General features: G+C 40.8%; 1 long non-coding RNA gene, 1 other non-coding gene and 2 pseudogenes across 3 annotated transcripts in view; 1 reads left to right on the top strand and 3 right to left on the bottom strand.

Annotated features, from left to right (window-relative positions):
* Positions 1-4,162: 4,162 nt before the first annotated feature.
* Positions 4,163-25,654, bottom strand: part of LOC139029663 (uncharacterized) — a 29,491-nt gene continuing 7,999 nt past the window's right edge. For both annotated transcript variants that reach the window (XR_011484381.1, XR_011484380.1), the window contains exon 4: positions 4,163-5,395. This is a non-coding gene — a long non-coding RNA (uncharacterized lncRNA). The remainder of the gene's footprint in view (positions 5,396-25,654) is intronic.
* Positions 6,440-7,062, bottom strand: LOC110145299 (FH2 domain-containing protein 1-like; annotated as a pseudogene).
* LOC139029664 (FH2 domain-containing protein 1-like) lies at positions 6,830-9,452 on the bottom strand (annotated as a pseudogene).
* On the top strand, positions 10,602-10,705 carry LOC139031951 (U6 spliceosomal RNA). Its single transcript, XR_011484500.1, has one exon. It is a non-coding gene; the product is annotated as a U6 spliceosomal RNA (small nuclear RNA).

Genomic DNA, 25,654 nt, shown 5'->3' with positions numbered 1-25,654 from the left:
TTTCTTTTTCATTTTCATTTATTTCTGCTCAGATCTTTATGATTTCTTTCCTTCTACTAATTTTGGGATGCTTTTGTTCTTCTTTTTCCCGTTGTTTTAGTTGTAAAGTCAGTTGTCTATTTGATGTTTTTCTTGTTTCTTGAGGTAGGATTGTATTGCTATACACTTCCCTCTTAGAAGTGCTTTTGCTGCATCCCATAGATTTTGAGTTGTCATGCTTTCATTGTCATTTGTTTCTAGAAAATTTTTTATTTCTTCAGTAACCTGTTGGTTATTTAGAAACACATTGTTTAATCTCCATGTGTTTGTGTTTCTTACCATTTTTTTCTTGTATTGATATCTAGTCTCATAGCTTTGTCATCAGAGAAGATGCTTGATACAGTTTCAATTATCTTAAATTTACTTAGATTTGATTTGTGACTCAAGATGTGGTCTATCCTGTAGAATGTTTCATGTGCACTTGAGAAGAAGGTGTATTCTTCTGAATTTGAATGGAATGTCCTGAAGATGCCAACGAGATCCATCTCATCTAATGTATCATTTAAGACTTCTGTTTCCTTATTAATTTTCTGTTTTGATGATCTGTCCACTGATGTGAGTAGAGTGTTAAAGTCTCCTACTATTATTGTGTTACTGTCAATTTCTCCTTTTACATCCGATAGTGTTTGTCTTATGTAGTGAGGCACTCCTATATTGGGTGCATAGATATTTACAAATGTTATGTCTTCCTGTTGGATTGATCCCTTGATCATTATGTAGTGTCCTTCCTTATCTCTTGTAAGCCTCTTTATTTTACAGTCTATTTTGTCTGATGTGAGGAATGCTACTCCAGCTTTCTTTTGCTTCCCATTTGCAGGAATATATTTTTCCATCCCCTCACTTTCAGTATATATGTGTCTTGAGGTCTGAAGTGGGTTTCTTGTAGACAGCATAAATATGGGTCTTGTTTTTGTATCCATTCAGCCAGTCTGTGTCTTTTGGTTGGAGCATTTAATCATTTACATTTAAAGTAATTATTTATATATATGTTCCTATTGCCCTTTTCTTAATTGTTTGGAGTTGATTTTGTAGATCTTTTTTCTTCTCTTGTATTTCTTGACTATATAAGTCCCTTTAACATTTGCTGTAAAGTCAGTTTGGTGATACTGAATTCTCTTAACTTTTGCTTGTCTGAAAAGCTTTTTATTTCTCCATCAATTTTGAATGAGATCCTTACTGGATACAGTAATCTTGGTTGTAGATTTTTCCCTTTCAGTACTGTAAATATATTCTGCCATTCCCTTCTGGCCTGCAGAGCTTCTGCTGAAAGATCAACTATTAAGCATATGCAGTTTCCCTTGTATGTTACTTGTCAATTCTCCCTTGCTGCTTTTAATATTCCTTCTTTGTGTTTAGTCTTCATTAGTTTGATTAGTATGTGTCTTGGCATGTTTCTTCTTGGGTTTATCCTATATGGTACTCTGTGCCTCTTGGACTTGATTGACTATTTCCTTTTTCATGTTGGGGAAATTTTCAACTATAATCTCTTCAAAAATTTTCTCATACCCTTTCTTTTTCTCTTCTTCTTCTGAGACCCCTATCATTGGAATGTTGGTGCATTTGATGTGGTCCTAAAGGTCTCTGAGACTGCCCTCAGCTCTTTCCATTGTTTTTGCTTATTCTGCTCTTCAGAAGTTATTTCCATCATTTTATCTTCCAGCTCACTGATTCGTTCTTCTGCTTTAGGTATTCTGCTACAGAAACAATTACTGAAATAAAAACATACTCTGATTCCTTCTAGAGTATTTTTTATTTCAGTAATTGTGTTGTTTGTTTCATTATGTTTATTCTTTAACTCTTCTAGGTCTTTGTTAATTGATCCTTACATTTTCCCCATTTTGTTTTCAAGGGTTTTTTTAATCATCTTTACTATCATTATTTTAAATTCTTTTTTAGGTATTTTGCCTATTAACTCTTCATTTATTTGGACTTCTGTGTTTCTAGTTTGTTCCTTCACCTGTGTAGTATTTCTCTGCCTTTTCATTTTTTTTAAATAACTTACTGTGTTTGAGGTCTCCTTTTCCCAGGCTTTAAGGAAGGCTGAATTCTTTCCTTGAAGAAGGTTGAATTCTTTCTTACTTTTGGTTTCTGCCCTCCTAGGGTTGATCCAGTGGGGTTTTTTTTGTTTGTTTTTTTGGTTTTTTTTTTTTACTGCAAATTTTATTTATTTTTTTTATGATTTTTTTTTCCATTTATTTTTATTAGTTGGAGGCTAATTACTTCACATCATTGCAGTGGTTTTTGTCATACATTGAAATGAATTAGCCATGGATTTACATGTATTCCCCATCCCGGTCCCCCCTCCCACCTCCCTCTCCACCCGATCCCTCTGGGTCTTCCCAGTGCACCAGGCCCGAGTGTAAGCTTGTGCAGGGTGAGATTTGTGCTGAGTGTTTGTTTGTTTTTCCTCTGATGGGCAAGGCTGAGTGACGTGATAATTCTGTCTGCTGATGATTGGGTTTGTATTTTTGTTTGGTTAGTTGTTTAGATGAGGCGTCCTGCACAGGGTACTACCAGTGGTTGGGGGATGCCGAGTCTTTTATTCAAGTAGTTTCTTTTGAGTGAGTTCTCACTATTTGATACTCCCTAGGGTTAGTTCCTGGCGTGCTGTGATTCATGGGGTCGCAAAGAGTTGGACACCACTGAGCGACTGAACTGAACTGAACTGAGGGTTAGTTCTCCGGTAGTCTAGGCTCTTGGAATCACTGCTCCCACTCCAAACACCTAGGGCTTGATCACTGGTTTACCCTTCTTAAAAATCCAACCCTTGCTGTCTACCATGCAAAACTCTTGACCACTGAGTGAAATCCAAACTGGGTAGTAGATCAAGATAATTCCAACACGTCATGGGCAGCAGCATCTCTCAGAGTCCCACATGTCTTCTCCTTGAAACAAGGCTTGAAAGCTGCATTTTGCTTCTCTCATCTCACCAGTTTGACTCATCAGTCTCCTCATGCTGGGACGCTTTTCTAGTTAATTTCTAATTAGATGTTTTCTCCTTAAAATATTTAAAAGTTAAAACATTTAAAAGTGAAGAGTTAAGCAGAATCTTTACATCTTTGATCATTTAAATTGCATTTATAATGTGAAAACCCTTCACATTCTGAACATTTGATGTTCATCTGTATTTTGTCATCATCTTTTTGTGACTTGCCTTTTAAAAAATTTTTTAACTTTTAAATTAATCAGAATTTATTCTAATGTAATGTAAAACTGTAATGTTATTTCCCCAAAGCATTTCAATATTTTTTTAGAACTATACCACTTTCCACATTGTTTATAACTTGACTTATATCATAAGTTCTCTTGTATACACTAGGAATTTTTTTTCTGAACTATCTTGTACAATTAACTTTCTTAGAAATTATTTTGATCCTCAGATCTGCAGCAAGACTCCATTAAGCATTAGGCAGAGATTCCCAGCAAATGTTTAGTCAGACATTCATGCATGCTAAAAAGAAAAAAAAATGTACAAAGATAGAGAAAGACCCATCCTAGATAATTAGAGGTAAAGTGTCCTGAATTTTATACCAGGGTGGAAATAATGGAAATAGTGTTGACTCCTATCATCCACCATAGAAAGCCTCCTATGTGTTTGGTAGTATTATCAGAAAGTTTTGAATCAGTAGAGGAAAAATTAACCCTAGGCTAAATGTTGCTATTGTATCACCTAAATCTATTTAAAAAGAAGATCCCCAAAAGATCAGTGTTTCTAGTAACTTAAGCATATCCCATTCAGCTCAATAACATTTTTTGGATTACAAAAATATCCAGCACCCAACAAGTAAAAAGTCACAATGCCTGACTTCCATCAAAAATTACCGGGCAAGCAAAGAAATAAGATCTATGGTGAGGAGAAAAATTATTCAAGAAGAAATAGCTAAACTGAAGAGCCTTATATCTATTACATAAAATTAATTGATAACTGAACATCCTTCTACAAAGAAAACTACAGGTGTCTTCACTGGAAACTTTCACTAAATATTTAAGGAAGATGTCATTTCAATTTCATACAAACTCTTCCAGGAGTAGAAAAGGAGAGGAGGTTTCCTAATATTCCATGTGAGTAACACTCTTATGATACCAAAAGCAGAGGAAGGTAGGAAAAAAGTAATCTACAGTCCAATTACACTCATTTATGTAGATGCAACACTTCTCACTAAAAAATTTAGCAAATTTAATAAAACAATGTGGTTTTTCAAAGGTTACAACATTCTGAACAAGTAGGCTTATCCTAGTGGAAATTTAATTTAACATTTTAAAACATATCAGTGTAACCCATCATTTAGACTAAACAAGAAAAAAAAACTATGTTCATCTCATTATACTTGACAAACTCTGTTGGGAAGGGCAAACAATAGCAGAGCTGCAAAGTGGACACAGACAAAGGGCGCTCTTTCAGACACCTAGTAGTCTTTTTGAGCAGAAATGTGAAAGGTCCCTTCCTTGTTCTCTCAGCCATTATTTTAGCTTTGTATAAAGATGCTGGAGTCTTGATACTTCAGGTGGAGAGATTTTGAAGTATATGCACCCAAAATAACTCTGGAAACCTTCCAACTTAGAGACTTGAGCCTCCAAGCTAAAATCACATAATCTTCTACAAAACACAATGTGGAAGAAGAACCACATTTGTGGACTACCTGATACCTTTGATTTTATGATTTTGTCTCAAAAATCTTTGTACTCAACAGAACAATCCAAGTCTTTTGTAGGCTAAACATACTCAACAAGTGTTTGCTAAACTTAAAATTGAATAAAACTCCTTAAAGCTACCAACTGTTTTTAATAAGTTATATTATGTTTATCATTTTATTATAGCATTTGTTAACCTTTATGAATGTCCACAGCAGTGTGCCCTCACCCACAATGAAAACTATTAGCACTTTTAAAACTGCTGTTTTGATTTTTTTCCCATAAACTTTATTAAACTACACATTGCATAAAAGAACATACAAATGGACCTTTAAATATATTCAGTTCATCTTAAATTTACATAGAAACTTATTTACACTTCTGCATTATATACTTAAATTATTTTTCCAAGCTTCCTACCAATAAAACGTAATAGAATGATCACTTGCCCACAAAAGATGCATACGAGTTGTCCATGGAGCTAAGCAAGACACCACATCTCAGGAAACTCAGCTTATTAGATTTCAAAGCAACAACTCATTAAGAAGTGCTTTCATCTGAGCAGCCCTCTATGTGAGATCTCTTCTGTAAAGATGCTGGGGGTTCATTCTGAAAGCTGATCCCAGGGCAGAGATGGGCTCTTGGTTGTTCATGATGACTTGGACTCTTGGAGTTAGAAGGACCCTTGAAGACATGAGAGAGGCCATGTCCCCACTTCTGCAGACTGGGAAACAGAGGAATAAAGAGAGGGAGTGACTGGTTAAAGCCACATAGCATCAGTGATAAAAAACAGGGACTTGGGCCCTTGTTTCTAGGGTCCCACCAAAGGGTCATGATCTTGGCACTACCCTCAAATCCACAAACCTTAACCTCTTTTACAAACCCTGTGTTTTGAACATTATTGCCTGTATTGTTAAGTACATGACTTTCTACAATTTTTGAGATGGGAAAAAATGGCTCAGGTTTCTCATAACCATCTTTGTGGAGTCCTGGAAATACATACTTGGACTATTTTTACGAGAGGTTTTGTGGTCAGGTGCCTTACTTCTTCAACCATAAAGTTTGCCTTTTCAATTTATCTGACTTATGGAAGTTAAGTTTCCAAATGAATTCAAATGGAAGGCAACATTCTATGGGAGGGAGACTGTAACATCAACCATATGGATTCATCATCAATACATCATATTTGCTGAAGTCTATCCAACACTGTCAGATCTAAAACAAAGTTTCACTAATGAGAGATCAAAAGTGGAAGAAAAAGCTGGAGGCAATTTTTAAATAACAAAAAAGATTTCAAGAATTCCCTCATTTCCCAATTAGTTGATGGGAAATAGTGAAACTGGCACTGAGTAGAAATAGTACATGCTTTCCCCTTTCTTTTGAAAAAAAAAAAGCAACTATTTTTTCCCCCAAAATTTCCTGATAATATAAAATCTCCTTAACTGCAACATTGTAAAGTAATTAACCTCCAACTAATAAAAATAAATGGAAAAAAAAAAGCAATTTCATTTTGGGAGGTTTGTTTTTAAAAACCCAGTGGCCCAACAGCCCTTAAAAAGTTGATCTGATTTTATTCAGGATTTAAAACTATCGTACCAAAGACCAGGTGTGTGTGTGTGTGTGTGTGCGTGTGTGTACACGCACGTGTGTGCTCAGTCGTGTCCGACATTTTGCGACCCCATGTAGCCCACCAGGCTCCTCTGTCCACGGAATTTTCCAGGCAAGAATACTGGAGTGGATTGCCATTTCCTTCTCCAGGATATCTTCCCTACCCAGTGATAATGGAACAAATCAAAACACAAAAACGATGCTTCCCCTGGCGGGATGCAGGTAGGGTTAGAGGAGACCTGACTGCCTCGGGTCTCCCTGGCTGGCTGCGGAGGACATGGAGCCCTCCCCCATCGCCCCGATCCTGCGGGTCCCCTGCTTTGGGTCCGGAGTCAGTTCCCTCCTAGCAGTCCAGGGGCAGCGAGCAGTCAGTGCTGTCTGAGACATAGAACCTAGAGCCAGGATCTTGGTTCTCAGGGTGGCTGCTGCCCTCAAATCTCAGAGCCGCGCTCCTGGGGTCCTCGGGCCGCCCCGCCATCTCCCCGCCCCCGCCCTGGGCACCTCTGCCCGCACGGGCGTCAGGCTGTCTTTGCAGGTGCCCCGGGACTAAGTCTCTCATCCCCCTAGCCAGACGCCAGCTGTACTGGGCTGAAGTCATTCACCGTCAGGTGGCCGGCTCTTCCGGGCCCGTGGGAGCCTGGCCTTAGAAGTGAGCCAGTCCTGTCACCAGCTCATGCGCCCTAATCCTTAGAGCCAAGGGCGAGAGTGGAGGGTACCGCTCGGGACCCAGATCCCGGGCTCGCTGCTCCTCTTTAGGAGGATGCTGAGCCCACTGCGCTGAACCCCGGTTAAGACAGCGGAGGGTCCTCAGGCCGGGGGTGCGGGGAGAGCTGGGACTGGCTCGGCCAAGCCAAGGCGGTTCGGGGGCTTCCTCCTGGCTCTTCGAGGCTGGGGTCCCGGTCCCTAGGCTCTCCAGGCTCTGCCGGGCGGGTCCCGCCAGGGGCAGCTCCAGGCAGAGCTGTTGAACTTGAGCTCCTCCTCGGGGCTGCCAGTGGAGCTCTCTCCGCGAAGGTTAGAAGCTCGGGGTCCAAGGCGCCCAGGGAGAGGCTGGAGCGGCGGGCGTTGGGGGTCTGGTAGGAAGGGCTCATGGGCCTGGGTTGGAGGAAAGCGGGCGGTCCTCCGCGCTCTCCTCCGTCAACAGCCCCGAGTCATTCTCACTGCCGCTCCAGCCGGATCCTCAGCTCCCCAGCCGCCCAAGGAAGCTACTTCAGCTCCTGAGCCTCAAGGTCTCGGTTGTCCTTCACCGCGTCACTGAATCCGACACAAAGTCGCTTGACGATCTGGAGGCATTCGTCCAGTCACGCGGTGTCTTTGTCTTCACAGAAGTCCGTGAAGACATTGCGTCTTGTCTCTGACCCCTTGCTTCCAGCACCCCAGCTTTTCCAGGGCACATTGAAGGAAATTTTCGTCCACTGACACCCACTCACCACCCCGCTGGATGTTCTTTAGAGATCTCGTCCTGATCCCAAAGGCCAGGAAGCAGCTAAGCCCGTGGGCCGCAAGTACTGAGCCCACTTGCTGCAAATCCCGAAGCCCCAGCACCCTAGAGCCCAGAGATCCGCAGCAAGAGAAGCCAAGGCATTGAGAAGCTAGAGAGTAGCCCCCTCTTCCTGCAAGTGGAGAAACCCAGCATGCAGCAAGGAAGACCCAGCACAGCCAAAAATAAATAAAATTGTATTTTTTAAAAAAAGAGAGTGCAGCCTGCCTCCGTATTTTCCAGAGATAATCTAGCATCCTCAAGAACACGATGAAACTTTTCAGAAAAGTTCAGAAGCACGGCATCTTTCTTTTGGGCTTCCCGTGCAACAATGCAGGAGATTCACCATAGGTTTATTTGCGGTGTCTGCCAAGTTGAGCAAAGAAGACAGTTTAAATCACACTGCATTGCTAGCTTGCCTTCTCTGCAATCATGATATTCCCTTCTTGCAGCACCAAGTATATAATAATAATAATAATAAATGTAGTTCCTCACACACATCAGCTCTTTGCAGCAGTTTTGAGACTCATCACCTCTGTGTATAGAGAAGAAGACAAAAATTCTTTCTAATTTAGCACCATGACTTCAATCTGCAGTGAGTAGTTCAGCACCTGAATAAAGCGGTCTTCCTAGGACAGCTTGGCCGTGTTTCCACTAAATGCTTTTAGTTTCTTCATATCTTCTGACTCTGGCAAAAGCTTAATAAATTCTTGCAAATCTCTGATCCATCATGCTCAGTCTTTTCTTGGTGAATGTCTTCTTCAATGGACCAAAGAGAATTCTTAAATAACTTAAGAAATATCCCAGTGTTCATGCTCCATTTTGCATCCAAGATAGTAATCTCTTCTCTGACTTTCCTGAAGGACAATTTTAAAGCCTTCTTCTCCTAAAAGAGGAAGACTTGGTGGTATTTTCTTGCTGCCCAAGCAGCTCCTGGGTGATCTCTGTGTCAATTTGGTCGTGATGCTATTGCCTGGTGCCAAGGCCCAGATGTTGGTTTTGCTACAAACTTGTTCCTCTGGAATGGTTTTCCAATGTAAAAAAGCTTCTCATTCACTTTTTCTTACCAAGGTGGCTGTAGCTGTTCCAGTGAGAGGTTGAGGGTAATTCTGGGGTGGGGAGGGAGACCAGAGGCCCTCCAGTCAATTTTGGGGGTTAGGGGGAGGAGAGAAAAGAAACCCTTCCAAGGAGTTTGAACCTGGTAGGCAAGTGGAGAGGAGTTGGTGGTGGTGCTTGCCCAGCCATTCATCCAGCTGCTGTGGTGCTATTCCTACTTTCTTTATAACTGACCAAGCAGATATAATTCATAACATGCACAGTATGTTACCTTTTAAGGAGATAATTTCTTGACCTTGGGGAAGCAGAAACAGACATGAGACTTATGCCATACTTTTCCAGCCACTAGCAGGAGGAGAAGTGCTGACAGAGGATGAGATGGTCAGATGGCATCATGAACACAATGGACATGAGTTTGAGCAAACTCCAGAAAAATAAGGAAGCCTGGCATGCAGCAGTCCATAAGATCGCAAACAGCGCCAAGGATTGCAAAGATCGCAAACCGAGTGAGTGAACAATGAGAAGTCTGCCGCCGTTGGGTGTCATCTTCCAAACCAAAGCGCCACCAGCTGGGCCACAGGAAAGTCTTGGAGGGCGCCGTATCCGCCGGAGTCCACGGGGAGCCGCGTCTGCTTGGCGGCAGCAGAGGGACGCGGTACTTGTTTCCCAGGGCAGCAAGCCCCAGCGGCTGCCCCTCCCGGCAGGGGCAGTGGCTGGAGGGGTGAGGGCACGGGAGCAGGTGCGCGGCGGCGATGACAGCTCACACGCTCAGTGCAGGCTCTGTCGCGACAGGGCAGGCCGGGGAGAGTCCTCCGCCCGCCACGCGGGGACACGCGGGCCCACGAGATCACCCCCGGGCAGGCTCAGACCCATCCACCTTCCCTAGCGCTGATCGCACCCGCCTGAACCTGCTGTTTTAAAAATGCAAGCAGTATCCAAAAGTCTACAAGCAATAAATGCTGGAGAGGGTGTGGAGAAAAGGGAACCCTCTTACACTGTTGGTGGGAATGCAAATTAGTACAGCCACTATGGAAAACAGTGTGGAGATTTCTTAAAAAGCTGGAAATAGAACTGCCATATGACCCAGCAATCCCACTTCTGGGCATACACACCAAGGAAACCAGATCTGAAAGAGACACGTGCACCCCAATGTTCATCGCAGCACTGTTTATAATAGCCAGGACATGGAAGCAACCCAGATGCCCATCAGCAGACGAATGGATGAGGAAGCTGTGGTACATATACACCATGGAATATTACTCAGCCATTAAAAGAATTCATTTGAATCAGTTCTAATGAGGTGGATGAAACTGGAGCCCATTATACAGAGCGAAGTAAGCCAGAAAGATAAAGACCATTACAGTATACTAACACATATATATGGAATTTAGAAAGATGGTAACGATAACCCTATATGCAAAACAGAAAAAGAGACTCAGATGTATAGAACAGACTTGTGGACTCTGGGAGAAGGCGAGGGTGGGATGTTTCAAGAGAACAGCATTGAAACATGTATATTATCTAGGGTGAAACAGATCACCAGCCCAGGTTGGATACATGAGACAAGTGCTCAGGGCTGGTGCACTGGGAAGACCCAGAGGGATCGGGTGGAGAGGGAGGTGGGAGGGGGGACTGGGATGGGGAATACATGTAAATCCATGGCTAATTCATTTCAATGTATGACAAAAACTACTGTAATGATGTAAAGTAATTAGCCTCCAACTAATAAAAATAAATGGAAAAAAAAAAGAAAAAAATTAAAATAAATAAATAAATAAAAATGCAAGCAGTGCTCGCTTAGGCAGCACATATACTAAAATTGGAACGATACAGAGATTAGCATGGCCCCTGCACAAGGATGACACGCAAATTCGTGAAGCGTCCCATATTTTTTCACAGCAAGATCCTCTATGACCCACCTCCCAGAATATTGGAAATAAAAGCAAAAATAAACAAATGGGGCCTAATGAAACTTAAAAGCTCTTGCACAACAAAGGAAACTATAAACAAGGTGAAAAGACAGCCCTCAGAATGGGAGAAAATAATAGCAAACGAAGCAACAGACAATGGATTAATCTCAAAATTACACAAGTAACACCTGCAGCTCAATTCCAGAAAAATAAATGACCCAATCAAAAAGTGGGCCAAAGAACTAAACAGACATTTCTCCAAAGAAGACCTACAGATGGCTAACAAACACACGAAAAGATGCTCAACATCACTCATTATCAAAGAAATGCAAATCAAAACCACAATGAGGTACCATTACATGCCAGTCAGGATGGCTGCTATCCAAAAGTCTACAAGCAATAAATGCTGGAGAGGGTGTGGAGAAAAGGGAACCCTCTTACACTGTTGATGGGAATACAAACTAGTACAGCCACTGTGGAGAACAGTGTGGAGATTCCTTAAAAAACTGGAAATAGAACCGCCATATGACCCAGCAATCCCACTTCTGGGCATACACACCAAGGAAACCAGATCTGAAAGAGACACATGCACCCCAATGTTCATTGCAGCACTGTTTATAATAGCCAGGACATGGAAGCAACCTAGATGTCCATCAGCAGATGGATGGATAAGGAAGCTGTGATAAATATACACCATGGAATATTACTCAGCCATTAAAAAGAATTCATTTGAATCAGTTCTAATGAGATGGATGAAACTGGAGCCCATTATACAGAGTGAAGTAAGCCAGAAAGATAAAGACCATTACAGTATACTAACACATATATATGGACTTTAGAAAGATGGTAACAATAACCCTATATGCAAGACAGAAAAACAGACACAGATGTACAGAACAGACTTGTGGACTCTATGGGAGAAGGCGAGGGTGGGATGATGTGAGAGAACAGCATCGAAACATGTATATTATCAAGTGTGAAACAGATCGCCAGTCCAGGTTGGATGCATGAGACAAGTGCTCAGGGCTGGTGCACTGGGATGACCCAGAGGGACGGGATGGGGAGGGAGGTGGGAGGGGGGTTCAGGATGGGGAACACATGTAAATCCATGGCTGATTCATGCCAGTGTATGACAAAAACCACTACAATATTGTAAAGTAATTAGCCTCCAACTAATAAAAATAAATGGAAAAAAAAAAATAAATAACTTGGGATGCACTTGCTGCATAAATACAAACTGGTCTTCTAACCGTAACCTTTTTATAATCCAGTAAAACCCATGGGATTGAAACTCATGCCAGAGAAAGGCTCTGCTAACCATACAGACCTGAAAAAGCAGTTTTGAAACTTGCTGCTCTCACTTGAGATTTTCAGACCTCTGACCAAGGACACCTTTGGGAAGGCAAGAGGTAAATTAAAAATCTAAGGGATTCTGTATGTATGCCTTAACATACAATATTTGCTTTTCTCTTTCTGACTTCCTTCACTCAGGCATTAGGTTCATCCACCTCACTAAAACTGACTCAAATTCATTCCTTTTTATGACTGAGTAATAGTTCATTGTATATATTTATAACATTTTCTTTATCCATTCATCTGTGGACACAGTGGGGGAAGAAGAGAGTAGGACAGATTGAGAAAGTAGCTTTGACACATATACACTGCTGCTGCTGCTAAGTCACTTCAGTTGTGTCCAACTCTATGTGACCCCATAGACAGCAGCCCACCAGGCTCATTTGTCCCTGGGATTCTCCAGGCAAAAATACTGGAGTGGGTTGCCATTTCCTCCTCCAGTGCATGCATGCATGCCAAGTCGCTTCAGTCGTGTCCAGCTCTGTGCAACCCTATGGACAGATATACACTATCATGTGTCAAATGGGCTTCCCTGGTGGCTCAGATGGTCAAGAATCTGCCTGCAATGTGGGAGACCTGGGTTCGATCCCCAGGTTAGGAAGATCCCCTGCAGGAGGGCATGGCAACCCACTCTGGTATTCTTGCCTGGAGAATCCCATGGACAGAGGAGCCTGGCACGCTACAGTCCATGGGTTTGCAGAGTTGGACACAAATGAGTGTGTAAGCACATGTGTAAAAGAGATAGTTGGAAGCTGCTGTATAACCCAAGTAGCCCAGAGTGGTGCTCTGTGAGGAGCTTAGGGGTGGAATGGGAGGGGGAGGGAGGCTAGAGAGGGAAGGCATATATATATACACATAGGCACTTCAGTCATTTCTGTTTCTTTGAGACCCTATGGACTGTAGCCCAGCAGTCTCCTCTCTCCACAGGATTCTCCAGGCAAGAACACTAGAGTGGGTTGCCATGACCTTCTCCATGGGATCTTCCCAACCTGGAGATCGAACTTGCATCTCTTTTTTTTTTTTTTTTTTTCATGATCTTAGTTTTTTTTTTTTTCCTCATGTGTTTTTACTAGTTGGAGGCTAATTACTTTACAATATTGTAGTGGGTTTTGCCATACATTGACATGAATCAGCCATGGATTTACATGTGTTCCCCATCCTGATCCCCCCTCCCGCCTCCCTCCCCATCCCATCCCTCTGGGTCTTCCCAGTGCACCAGCCCTGAGCACTTGGACAAGTGTATCCAACCTGGGCTGGTGATCTGTTTCATCCTTGATAATATACTTGTTTCAAAGCTATTCTCTCAGAACATCCCACCCTTGCCTCTCCCACAGAGTCCAAAAGTCTGTTCTGTACATCTGTGTCTCTTTTTCTGTTTTGCATATAGGGTTATCGTTACTGGAGCCCATTACACAGAGTGAAGTAAGCCAGAAAGATAAAGACCAATACAGTATACTAACACATATACATGTTGAGTTTTAAACAACTTTTAGTTCAGCACACACTTGTCAAGCAAATATAACATACAGAGGACTTGGCTTTTCCCTGTGGACACAGAGACAAAAAGCATAAAATCAGAACTATTAGGTAGTCCACAAGTGCAGCCTGGGTGTCCTATTTTGCTTTACTACAAGTCTCTGATTTTAACTTGAAGGCTCAAAGCTCTCCAAGTTGGAAGGATTCCAAAATTATTTGAGTGTATATATCTCAAAATCTTTCCTTTGTGGTATCTTTATACAAAGTCAACATTATGGGTTAGGGATCAAAGAGGGGGCTTTCATTTTTCTGTTGGGAGTCCTCTCTCTTGTCCCACAACCCCAATCTTGGGAAGAATTTCTCTTTTCTCAAATCGTGATTGAAGCTGGAAAAGAGACTACCTGTGTCCCCATCACCTGGGAGCACAGTTTCCTGGAGTCTAACACAATTCTGGGAAATTTAAATTTCATATCTGATTTCTTAGGACCAAGAGAAAGTATAAGGATTCAGAAAAGCAAACATGCACCATCAGAAATGGAATCAAAGTTTCTCACTGTGGGTGGGGGCGGGGGCCGGTGTCTACATTTTACCCAGAAATCATCTAAGGAACAGGAGTCCACTTTAATGATCTACCACACCCAGAGAATGTGTGAGACATGAGATAGTAATGGATGTGAGAGTTGTACCATAAGGAGGGCAGAATGCCAAAGAAATGATGTTTTCTAACTGTGGTGCTGGTAAAGACTCTTGAGAGTTCCTTAGACAGCAAGGAGATCCAACCAATAAATCCTAAAAGAAAACAACTTTGAATACTCATTGGAAGGACTGATACTCAAGCTGAAGCTCTAATACTTTGGCCACCCAATGCGAAGAGCCACTCATTGGAAAAGACCCTGATACTGGGAAAGATTGAAGGCAGGAGGAGAAGTGGGCAACAGAGAATAAGACAGCTGGATAGCATCATCAATTCAATGGACATGATCTTGGGCAAACTCCAGGAGATGGTGAGGGACAGGGAGGCCCGAGGTGCTGCAGTCCATGGTGTCCCAAAGAGTCAGACACAACTTGGTGACTGAACAACACCCAGAGAGAACTAGACTTAGACATTACAGCAGAAGAAACATCACAGATCACAGCAATTATAACTACATCCTCTCTTGAACATTATCTCTGCTTTTTCCTTCCACTTTGACTGTGTAGGATTCAGAAACACAAGTCTCTGTCTTAGTGAATACTGAAAAGGTGGAAAAGCACAATGCAGTTAAAAGCAAAAGCAGTCTACTAGGATATTCCTAGGATGAGATAAAATGTACAATTCAATAATTACTTTCTTAAGCTTGGCAGTAGATCTATACTGTCCTTGTGCTTTCTGTGCATTAGAGTCTTCAAAAATTATAGAATTGCAGTTAAAATTTCTCCACCTGGCTGTACCAAAGTACAGTATCATGAGATAATGAACAAGCTTTACTAAAGAAGCTCTTATGCTAGCACACAAATAATCTGTATACAAATTGGAAGTAAATAAAAGTCCACCAATATCAAAGTACTTAAAGAAACTGCAGTGTATTCATCTAATGGAAAATAAAATAATAAGCATGAGAACATCCCACTGCTACAGGCAACAGAATGAATGATTCTTCATGAATGGGCATGAGGAAAGGAGGCTGTCACAGAATCCTTTGATCATTTATTTGAAGGTCAATATCAGACTAAACTTCAATATAGCAATGAAGATCAGAACAGTGCACAGAACAGGGAAGTGAGGAAATGAGAGTGAGGCTGTGGTGGTGGCATTTATTAGTGTTGTATAGGATATAAAAGACAGGATCTTCCGGGGAATTCAGATTTTTCTATCTTGATCAAGACCTTCATTATATTTTAACTATTGAAATACTCATTTATCTGTATATAATCTCAATCTATTCATGCTTTCCTGTGCAAGATTGACTTCAACTAAAATTCAAATAAAACTATAGAAAATTAAAAGCCAAAATCTGTACTTTTTAAAAATTAGTTAATCTATTTTATTTGGAGGCTAATTACTTTACAATATTGTAGTGGTTTTTGCCATACATTGACATGAATCAGCCATGGGTATACATGTGTTCTCCATTCTGAACCCCTCTCCCACCTCCCTCCCCATCCCATCCCTCAAGGTCATCCCAGTGCACCAGCCCTGAACACCCTGTCTCATGCATCGAACCTGGACTGGCAATATATTTTACCTATGGTAATATACATGTTTCAATGCTATTCTCTCAAATCATCCCACCCTCACCTTCTCCCACAGAGTCCAAAAGTCTGTTCTTTACATCTGTGTCTCTTTTGCTGTCTCGAATATAGGGTTATTGTTACCATCTTTCTAAATTCCATATATATGCATTAATATACTATATTGGTATTTTTCTTTCTGAATCACTTCAGTCTGTATAATAGGCTCCAGTTTCATCCACCACATTAGAACTAATCCAAATGCATTCTTTTTAATAGTTGAGTAATATTCCATTGTGTATATGTACCACAGCTTTCTTATCATTCATCTGCTGATGAACATCTAGGTTGCTTCCATGTCCTAGCTATTGTAAGCAGTGCTGAGATGAACACTGGGGTGCACATGTCTCTTTAAATTTTGGTTTCTTTGCTGTGTATGCCCAGCAGTGGGATTGCTGGGTCATATGGCAGTTCTGTCTCCAGTTTTTTAAGGAATCTCCACAGTGTTCTCCATAGTGGCTGTACTAGTTTGCATTCCCACCAACAGTGTAAGAGTGTCCTTTTCTCCACATCCTCTGCAGCATTTATTGTTTGTAGACTTATTGATAGCAGCCATTCTAATCGGCGTGAGATGGTACCTCATTGTGGTTTTGATTTGCATTTCTCTGATAATGAGTGATGTTGAGCATCTTTTCATGTGTCTGTTAGCCATCTGTATGTCTTCTTTGGGGAAGTGTCTGTTTAGTTCTTTGGCCCATTTTTTGATTGGGTAATTTATTTTTATGGAATTGAGCTACAGGAGCTGCTTGTATATTTTTGAGATTAATTCTCTGTAACTTGCTTCATTTGCTATTATTTTCTCCCATTCTGAAGGCTGTCTTTTCACCTTGCTTATAGTTTCCTTCATTGTGCAAAAGCTTTTAAGTTTCATTAGGTCCCATTTGTTTATTTTTGCTTTTATTTCCATTACTCTGGGAGGTGGGTCACAGAGGATCCTGCTGTGGTTTATGTCTGAGAGTGTTTTGCCTATGTTTTCCTCAAAGAGTTTTATAGTTTCTGGTCTTACATTTAGACCTTTAATCTGTTTTGAGTTTATTTTTGTGTGTGGTGTTAGAAAGTGTTCTAGTTACATTCTTCTACAAGTGGTTGACCAGTTTTTCCCCCACCACTTGTTAGATTGTCTTTTCTCCATTGTATATTCTTGGGTCCTTCGTCAAAGATAAGGTATCCATAGGTGCATGGATTTGTCTCTGGGCTTTTTATTTTGTTCCCCTGATCTATATTTCTGTCTTTGTGCCAGTACCATACTGTCTTAATGACTATAGCTTTGTAGTATCTTCTGAAGTCAGGTAGGTTGATTCCTCCAGTTCCATTCTTTCTCAAGATTGCTTTGGCTATTCGAGGTCTTTTGTATTTCCATACAAATTGTGAAATTATTTGTTCTAGTTCCCTAAAAACTACCGTTGGTAGCTTGATAGGGATTGCATTAAATCTGTAGATTGCTTTGGGTAGTATACCCATTTTCACTATATTGATTATTCTGACCATGAACATCGTATATTTCCCCATCTATTTGTGTCATCTTTGTTTTCTTTCATCAATATTTTATAGTTTTTTATAAATAGGTCTTTTGTTTCTTTAGTTATATTTATTCCTAAGTATTTGATTCTTTTCATTGCAATGGTGAATGGAATTGTTTCCTTAATTTCTCTTTCTGTTTTCTCATTGTTAGTGTATGGGAATGCAAGGGATTTCTGTGTGTTAATTTTATATCCTGCAACTTTACTATATTCACTGATTAGCTCTAGTAATTTTCTGGTGGTGTCTTTAGGGTTTTGTATGTGGAGGATCATGTCATCTGCAAACAGTGAGAGCTTTACTTTTTCTTTTTCTTCTGAATTCCTTTTATTTCTTTTTCTTCTCTGCTTATTGTGGCTAAAACTTCCAAAACTATGTTAAATAGTAGTGGTGAGAGTGGGCACCCTTGTCTTGTTCCTGACTTTAGGGGAAATGCTTTCAATTTTTCACCATTGAGGATAATGTTTGCTGTGGGGTTATCATATATGACTTTTATTATGTTCAGGTATGTTCCTTCTATGCCTGCTTTCTGGAATGTTTTTATCATAAATGGATGTTGAATTTTGTCAAAGGCTTTTTCTGCATCTATTGAGATAGCCATATGGTTTTTATCTTTCAATTTGTTAATGTGGTATATCACATTGATTTGCAAATATTGAAGAATCCTTGCATCCCCGGGATAAAGCCCACTTGGTCATGATGTATGATCTTTTTAATATGCTGTTGGATTCCATTTTCTAGAATTTTGTTAAGGATTTTTACATCTATGTTCATCAGTGATATTTGCCTGTAATTTTCTTTTTTTGTGGCATCTTTTTCTGGTCTTGGTGTTAGGATGATGCTGGCCTCATAGAATGAGTTTGGCAGTTTATGTTCCTCTGCAATTTTCTGGAAGATTTTGAGTAGGATAGGTGTTAGCTCTTCTCTAAATTTTTGGTAGAATTCACCTGTGAAGCCATCTGGTCTTGGGCTTTGTTTGTTGGAAGATTTCTGATTACAGTTTCTATTTCCATGCTTGTGATGGATCTGTTAAGATTGTTTATTTCTTACTGGTTCAATTTGTGAAAGTTATAATTTTCTAAGAATTTTTCCATTTCTTCCAAATTGTCCATTTTAGTGGCATATAGTGCTGATAGTAGTCTCTTATGATCCTTTGTATTTCTGTGTTGTCTGTTGTGATTGCTCCATTTTCATTTCTAATTTTGTTGATTTGATTCTTCTCCCCTTTTTTCTTATGAGTCTGGCTAATGGTTTGTCTATTTTATTTATCTTCTCAAAGAACTGACTTTTAGTTTTCTTGATTTTTGCTATAGTCTCCTTTGTTTCTTTTTCATTTATTTCTGCCTTAATTTTTATGCTTTCATTTCTTCTACTAACCCTGGGGTTCTTCATTTCTTCTTTTTCTAGTTGCTTTAGGTGTAGATTTAGGTTATTTCTTTGATTTTTCTCTTGTTTCTTGAGGTAAGCTTGCATTGCTGTGAATTTTCCCCTTAGCACTGCTTTTACTGAATCCCATAGGTTTTGGGTTGTTGTGTTTTCATTTTCATTCATTTCTATGCATATTTTGATTTCTTCTGTGGCTTGTTGGTTATTCAGAAGCATGTTGTTTATCCTCCATATGTTTGTATTTTTAATAGCTTTTTTTTCCCTGTAGTTGACATATAATCTTACCACATTGTGATCAGAAAAGAAGTTTGGAATTATTTCAATTTTTTTTAATTTACCAAGGCTAGATTTATGGCCCAGGATGTGATCTATCCTGGAGAAGGCTCCATGTACACTTGAGAAAAAGGTGAAATTCATTGTTTTGGAGTGAAATGTCCTATAGATATCAATTAGGTCTAACTGGTCCATTGTATCATTTAAAGTTTGCGTTTCCTTTCTAATTTTCTGTTTAGTTGATCTATCCATAGGTGTGAATGGGGTAGTAAAGTCTCCCACTATTATTGTTTTACTGTTAATTTCACCTTTCATACTTGTTAGAATTTGCCTTACATATTGCAGTGCTCCTATGTTGGGGGCATATATATTTACAATTGTTATATCCTCTTCTTGGATTGTTCTTTGATCATTATGTAGTGCCCTTCTTTGTCTCTTTTCACAGTCTTTATTTCAAAGTCTATCTTATCTGATATGAGTATTGCGACTCCTGCTTTCTTTTGGTCTCCATTTGCATGAAATATCTTTTTCCAGCCCTTTACTTTCAGTCTGTAAGTGTCCCTTGTTTTGAGGTGGGCCTCCTGTAGACAGCATGTATAGGGGTCTTGTTTTCTATCCATTCAGCCAGTCTTTGTCTTTTGGTTGGGGCATTCAACCCATTTACATTGAAGGTAATTATTGATAAGGATGATCCCGTTGCCATTTACTTTGTTGTTTTGGGTTCGAGTTTATAAACCTTTTCTGTGTTTCCTGTCTAGAGAAGATCCTTTAGCATTTGTTGAAGAGCTGGTTTGGTGGTGGTGAATTTTCTGAGCTTTTGCTTGTCTGTAAAGCTTTTGACTTCTCCTTCATATTTGAATGAGATCATTGCTGGGTATAGTAATCTGGGTTGTAGGTTTTTCTCTTTCATCACTGTAAGTGTGTCCTGCCATTCCTTCTGGCCTGAAGAGTTTCTATTGAAAGATTAGCTGTTACCCTTATGGGAATCCCCTTGTGTGTTTTTGTTGTTTTTCCCTTGCTGCTTTTAATATTTGGTCTTTGTGTTTGATCTTTGTTAATTTGATTAATATGTGTCTTGGGGTGTTTTACCTTGGGTTTATTCTGTTTGGGGCTCTCTGGGTTTCTTGGACTTGGGTGGCTATTTCCTTCCCCATTTTAGCGAAGTTTTCAACTATTATCTCCTATTTTCTCATGGCCTTTCTTTTTGTCTTCTTCTTCTGGGACTCCTGTGATTTGAATGTTGGGGCATTTAAAATTGTCCCAGAGGTCTCTGAGGCTGTCCTCATTTCTTTTAATTCTTTTTTCTTTTTTCCTCTCTGTTTCATTTATTTCCACCATTCTATCTTCCACCTCATTTATCCTTCGTTCTGCTTCAGTTATTCTACTGTTGGTTCTCTCCAGAGTGCTTTGGATCTCAGATATTCCATTATTCATTACTGATTGACTCTTTTTTGTTTCTTCTAGGTCCTTGTTAAACATTTCTTGCATCTTCTCAATCCTTGTCTCCAGTCTATTTATCTGTAACTCCATTTTGTTTTCAAGATTTGGGATCATTTTTACTATCATTATTCTGAATTCTTTGTCAGGTAGACTCCCTACCTCCTCCTCTTTTGTTGATTTGGTGGCATTTATTATGTTCCTTTACCTGCTGAATATTTCTGTCTTTTCATTTTGTTTAGATTTCTGCGTTTGGGTTGCACTTTCTGTATGCTGGAAGTTTGTGGTTCCTCTTTATTGTGGAGATTCCTTCCTGTGGGGAGGGTTGGAAGAGTGGCTTATCAAGGTTTTCTGGTTAGGGAACCTTGTGTCAGTGTTCTGGTGGGTGGAGCTGGATCTCTTCTCTCTGAAGAGCAATGAAGTGTCCAGTAGACACAGAAGAGTTTTGAGGTGTCTATGGGTTTGGTGTGACTTTTGGCCACCTGTATTTTAATGCTCAGGCTTATGTTTCTGCATTGTTGGAGAATTAGCTTGGTATGTCTTGCTCTGAAACTTGTTGGCTCTTGGGTGGAGCTTGGTTTCAGTGCAGGAGGTATGGAGGCTTTGGATGAGTTCTTGTAGATTAATGTCCCCTGAAGTCAGGCATTTTCTGGTGTTCTCAAGTTTTCAATTTAAGCCTCCTGCCTCTGGCTTTCAGTCTTATTCTTATAGTAGCCTCAAGACTTCTCCATCTATACAGCACTGATGATAAAACATCTAGGTTAATGGTGAAAAGATTCTCCACAGTGAGGGACACCCAGAGAGATTCACAGAGTTAGGTAGAGAAGAGAAGAGGAAGGGAGGAGACAGAGGTGACCTGGGGGAGATAAAGAAGAGTCAAAAAGGGGAGAGAGCAATCGAGCCAGTGACCACACTCCTAAGGAAAAATGGGTACTGAAGATTAGATTCTTAAAATTACAAAATTGATAACAAATACCAAAAAGCAAAGCTTAAAAATCTAGAGTATTTCTAAAATTCTGGGATGTGGGTCATAGAGGATCCTGCTGTGATTTATGTCGGAGAGTGTTTTGCCTATGTTCTCCTCTAGGAGTTTTATAGTTTCGGGTCTTACATTTAGATCTTTAATCCATTTTGAGTTTATTTTTGTGTATGGTGTTAGAAAGTGTTCTAGTTTCATTCTTTTACAGGTGGTTGACCAGTTTTCCCAGCACCACTTGTTAAAGAGGTTGTCTTTTTTCCATTGTATATCCTTGCCTCCTTTGTCGAAGATAAAAGCAAAAATAAACAAATGGGACCTAATGAAACTTAAAAGCTTTTGCACAACAAAGGAAACTAAGCAAGCTGAAAAGACAGCCCTCAGATTGGGAGAAAATAATAGCAAATGAAGCAACAGACAAAGGATTAATCTCAAAAATATACAAACAACTCCTCCAGCTCAACTCCAGAAAAATAAATGACCCAATCCAAAAATGGGCCAAAGAACTCAACAGACATTTCTCCAAGGAAGACATACAGATGGCTAAAAAACACATGAAAAGATGCTCAACATCACTCATTATCAGAGAAATGCAAATCAAAACCACAATGAGGTACCATTACATGCCAGTCAGGATGGCTGCTATCCAAAAGTCTACAAGCAATAAATGCTGGAGAGGGTGTGGAGAAAAGGGAACCCTCTTACACTGTTGGTGGGAATGCAAATTAGTACAGCCACTATGGAAAACAGTGTGGAGATTTCTTAAAAAGCTGGAAATAGAACTGCCATATGACCCAGCAATCCCACTTCTGGGCATACACACCAAGGAAATCAGATCTGAAAGAGACACGTGCACCCCAATGTTCATCGCAGCACTGTTTATAATAGCCAGGACATGGAAGCAACCCAGATGCCCATCAACAGACGAATGGATGAGGAAGCTATGGTACATATACACCATGGAATATTACTCAGCCATTAAAAAGAATTCATTTGAATCAGTTCTAATGAGATGGATGAAACTGGAGCCCATTATACAGAGTGAAGTAAGCCAGACAGATAAAGACCATTACAGTATACTAACACATATATACGGAGTTTAGAAAGATGGTAATGATAACCCTATATGCAAAACAGAAAAAGAGACTCAGATGTATAGAACAGACTTGTGGACTCTGGGAGAAGGCGAGGGTGGGATGTTTCAAGAGAACAGCATTGAAACATGTATATTATCTAGGGTGAAACAGATCACCAGCCTTGGTTGGGTGCATGAGACAAGTGCTCGGGCCTGGTGCATTGGGAAGACCCAGAGGGATCGGGTGGAGAGGGAGGTGGGAGGGAGGACCGGGATGGGGAATACATGTAAATCCATGGCTAATTCATTTCAATGTATGACAAAAACTACTGCAATGATGTAAAGTAATTAGCCTCCAACTAATAAAAATAAATGGAAAAAAAATCTAGAGTAGAGGTTAGACTCTCAAAAATATAATATTAAAAAAACAAAATAAAAATCACAAAAATTATACAAAATATATATATGAAATTTGCTTTAAAATAGAGGGGGTTTTTTGCAAGGCAATAGTAGGTTATAAAAATGAAAACTAAAGGAATAATAAAGAACTTAAATTTTTTTAAAAAATTTATTAAAAAATGATAATAGTAAAATATATCTAGGAATTTCACTGGAGCTGTTGGGGCAGTGTGGGGTCAGTTCAGTTTCAGATAGTTCCTTGTTCCAGTTTATACTTCTTCTCAGGTCTATAGGCCCTTTCCAGTGTAGTCAATGCTAACCACAGGGTTTTAATCTGTTGCACCTGTCACTTCCAAAGCAGTTCCCTATTCTTTATTTATTTTGGCTTCTTCTGTTTGCAAGTCTCTTCAGCGTGTAATTTCCACCCTGACACAAGAGGGCAAAGGTGGTTACTTATTTAGGCTCACTTGTTCAGTTGTGCTGTGGGAGGGAGGAACACTGTGAACAAATATCACTGGCATGTGTGGGGAGTGCTCACAGTGTCTGGGCCACACTGGGTTTGCCCCCACTCACGGTGTGTGTTCTTTCCCGGTCTACACTGCTCAGGCTCCAGGTTTCTCTGCGGGGGAACTGTCCAAAGCGCGCCCTGGGTTGTGTGCACTTCCCAGGTGTAAGCTGCTTAGGTTCAGGTTCTCGGGTACTCCACAAAGGCACAGACTCAGTTGGGCCTGCGTTTTGTGCCCACCCCAGATCCCGGCAGCTCAGGTGACCAGTTGGCCAGCGCACTGTCCCAGGTGGTCTGTGCGCCTCATCACCTCCCCAGGCCCAGCTGCTTGGTTTCCTGTGCGGCAGTGGGAGCACCATCTCAGGTGTGCCGTGTGTCTCCTCTGGGGGCTGATCTCTGGCTGCGACCCTTCTGGTGCATGTCAACCGTCCAGGACCCCAGGAAGACTTGGTTAGCAACTGGGAGCCTGCTCACAGTTCAACGGAGGATGCCATCTCTGGAGCCAAGATTGCCCCTTGCCTTCCGGCTCCAGCTGTCACCTGCCTGCCTCCCTGCCTCCAGGGTGGGGAGGGTCAGTCTGCAGTTGGCTAGCTCTCTTCTGGTATTCACTCAATCCTTTGTTCTGTGAGTAGGCTAGGCTGTGCCTTAGGTTAGAGCTTTTCATGGGGAAGTTCTCTCTCTCTCTTTTTCTCTCTCTGGCTACCCTACAGTTTGGGTTGCTTTCTCATGTTAGCGCCCTCAGATTGTCCTCAAGGCATTCAGGCCCAGTCCTTACCCTAAGCATGCAACCCATGCCTCCCTGTTCAGCCCCTGCTCACTGCTAGTGGGTGTGAGCATCTGGGCTACTTCTCCTCTGAGAGTTGTGGTTAGGTGCATAATCTGTGTTTTTGTTTTTGTTTTTTTTCTTCCTCCTGGTTATGTTGCCATCTGAAATTCCAAAACTCCCCACAGACTCACTGGTGTGAGGGTTTCCTGGTGTTTGGAAATGTCTCCTCCTTCACGACTCCCTCCCTGGGTTGGGTCCCCATCCCTAAGTCTTTTGTCTCTCTTTTTGTCTTTTATATTTTGTCCTACCTCCTTTCGATGAGAATGGGCTGCCTTTTTGGGTGCCTGGTGTCCTCCGCCAGCATTCAGAAGTTGTTTTGTGGAATTTGCTCACCATTCAAATGACCTTTTGATGAATTTGTGGGGGAGAAAGTGGTCTCCCCGTCCTATTCCTCCACCATCTTAGGACTGCCCCAAAATCTGTACTTTGAGGGAAGTTCTCAACATCAATCTCCAGTGAAGAGACTGACAGTGTGATATGACAAAACCAACTCTACACAATGTAATCAGTCCCATATGAGTCTTATTTCTTCATCTTTTATCTCGAAATCAGTCCCTGTCTCTCACAACACTGTTATAACCTTTGAAATAAATAGATTCATGTCCCCACTTTTTGAAAGCTGTCATGTACTCTGTGAAGCTCACCTCACAAAGTACAGGAGACAGATCCCTTTATAAAGGTTGGGTGTGCAGAACAAGTCAAACAGTAGTTTTGGTCTGTGCTGTGTCTAGTTCCTCCTGCATGGTCACTGTCAAACCCTCTAACAGCAAGAAATATGTATCATTTTCCAACATAGCACCAGGTATTGTGATGAGCACTGGCACCCAACTGGACAAGAGAGATACATTATTTTTCTTTCTAGTATAACATATTATGCATGCAAGAACAGGTGTGAGTATAATATGAAAGATGGTGTAGGGAGCTAGGGAGACACAAGGAAATTCTATAGCAACACTAATACTTTGGAAATGAGGCCAAAGAAGGGTACAGGGAATCCAGGAGAGCACATTTACTGGAGATTCACATCAGGAACTGAGCTAAATGAAGCGCTATTTTCACAGTACGCAAAACTTCTTTTCTATGAGACAGACATGACAGAGAAGGAACTGAGTTTATATTCTCAACTGAATGTCCCTGTTTTTAATAGAAAAGCAGTTTGTCTATCTCAATAAGGAGAAAGCAGGTTACCATTTGTCTTCCCTCCAACCCAATAACCACTTCTTTTTCCTGCTCACCTCCATATTCTGGGTTATTTCAGCATTCTTTACTCCGTGTCTCTGTGCAAACTTTTATGTTCCTTTAAACCCTCAAGTGGTTGATTGCTGATAATCAGTACTTATCAGTACTGACTGAGCAGATTCTACTAACCACCTGATGCAAGAATTACACATAAGTGCAGTCAACTATCTCTTGCTTATTTGTCACATGATTTTTGAC

The sequence above is a fragment of the Odocoileus virginianus genome, chromosome 28 (assembly GCF_023699985.2).
Source record: "Odocoileus virginianus isolate 20LAN1187 ecotype Illinois chromosome 28, Ovbor_1.2, whole genome shotgun sequence".
Classification (NCBI taxonomy): domain Eukaryota; kingdom Metazoa; phylum Chordata; class Mammalia; order Artiodactyla; family Cervidae; genus Odocoileus; species Odocoileus virginianus.
Note: the sequence above shows the minus strand (reverse complement) of the source record. Positions and strands in the feature narration are given on the sequence as shown.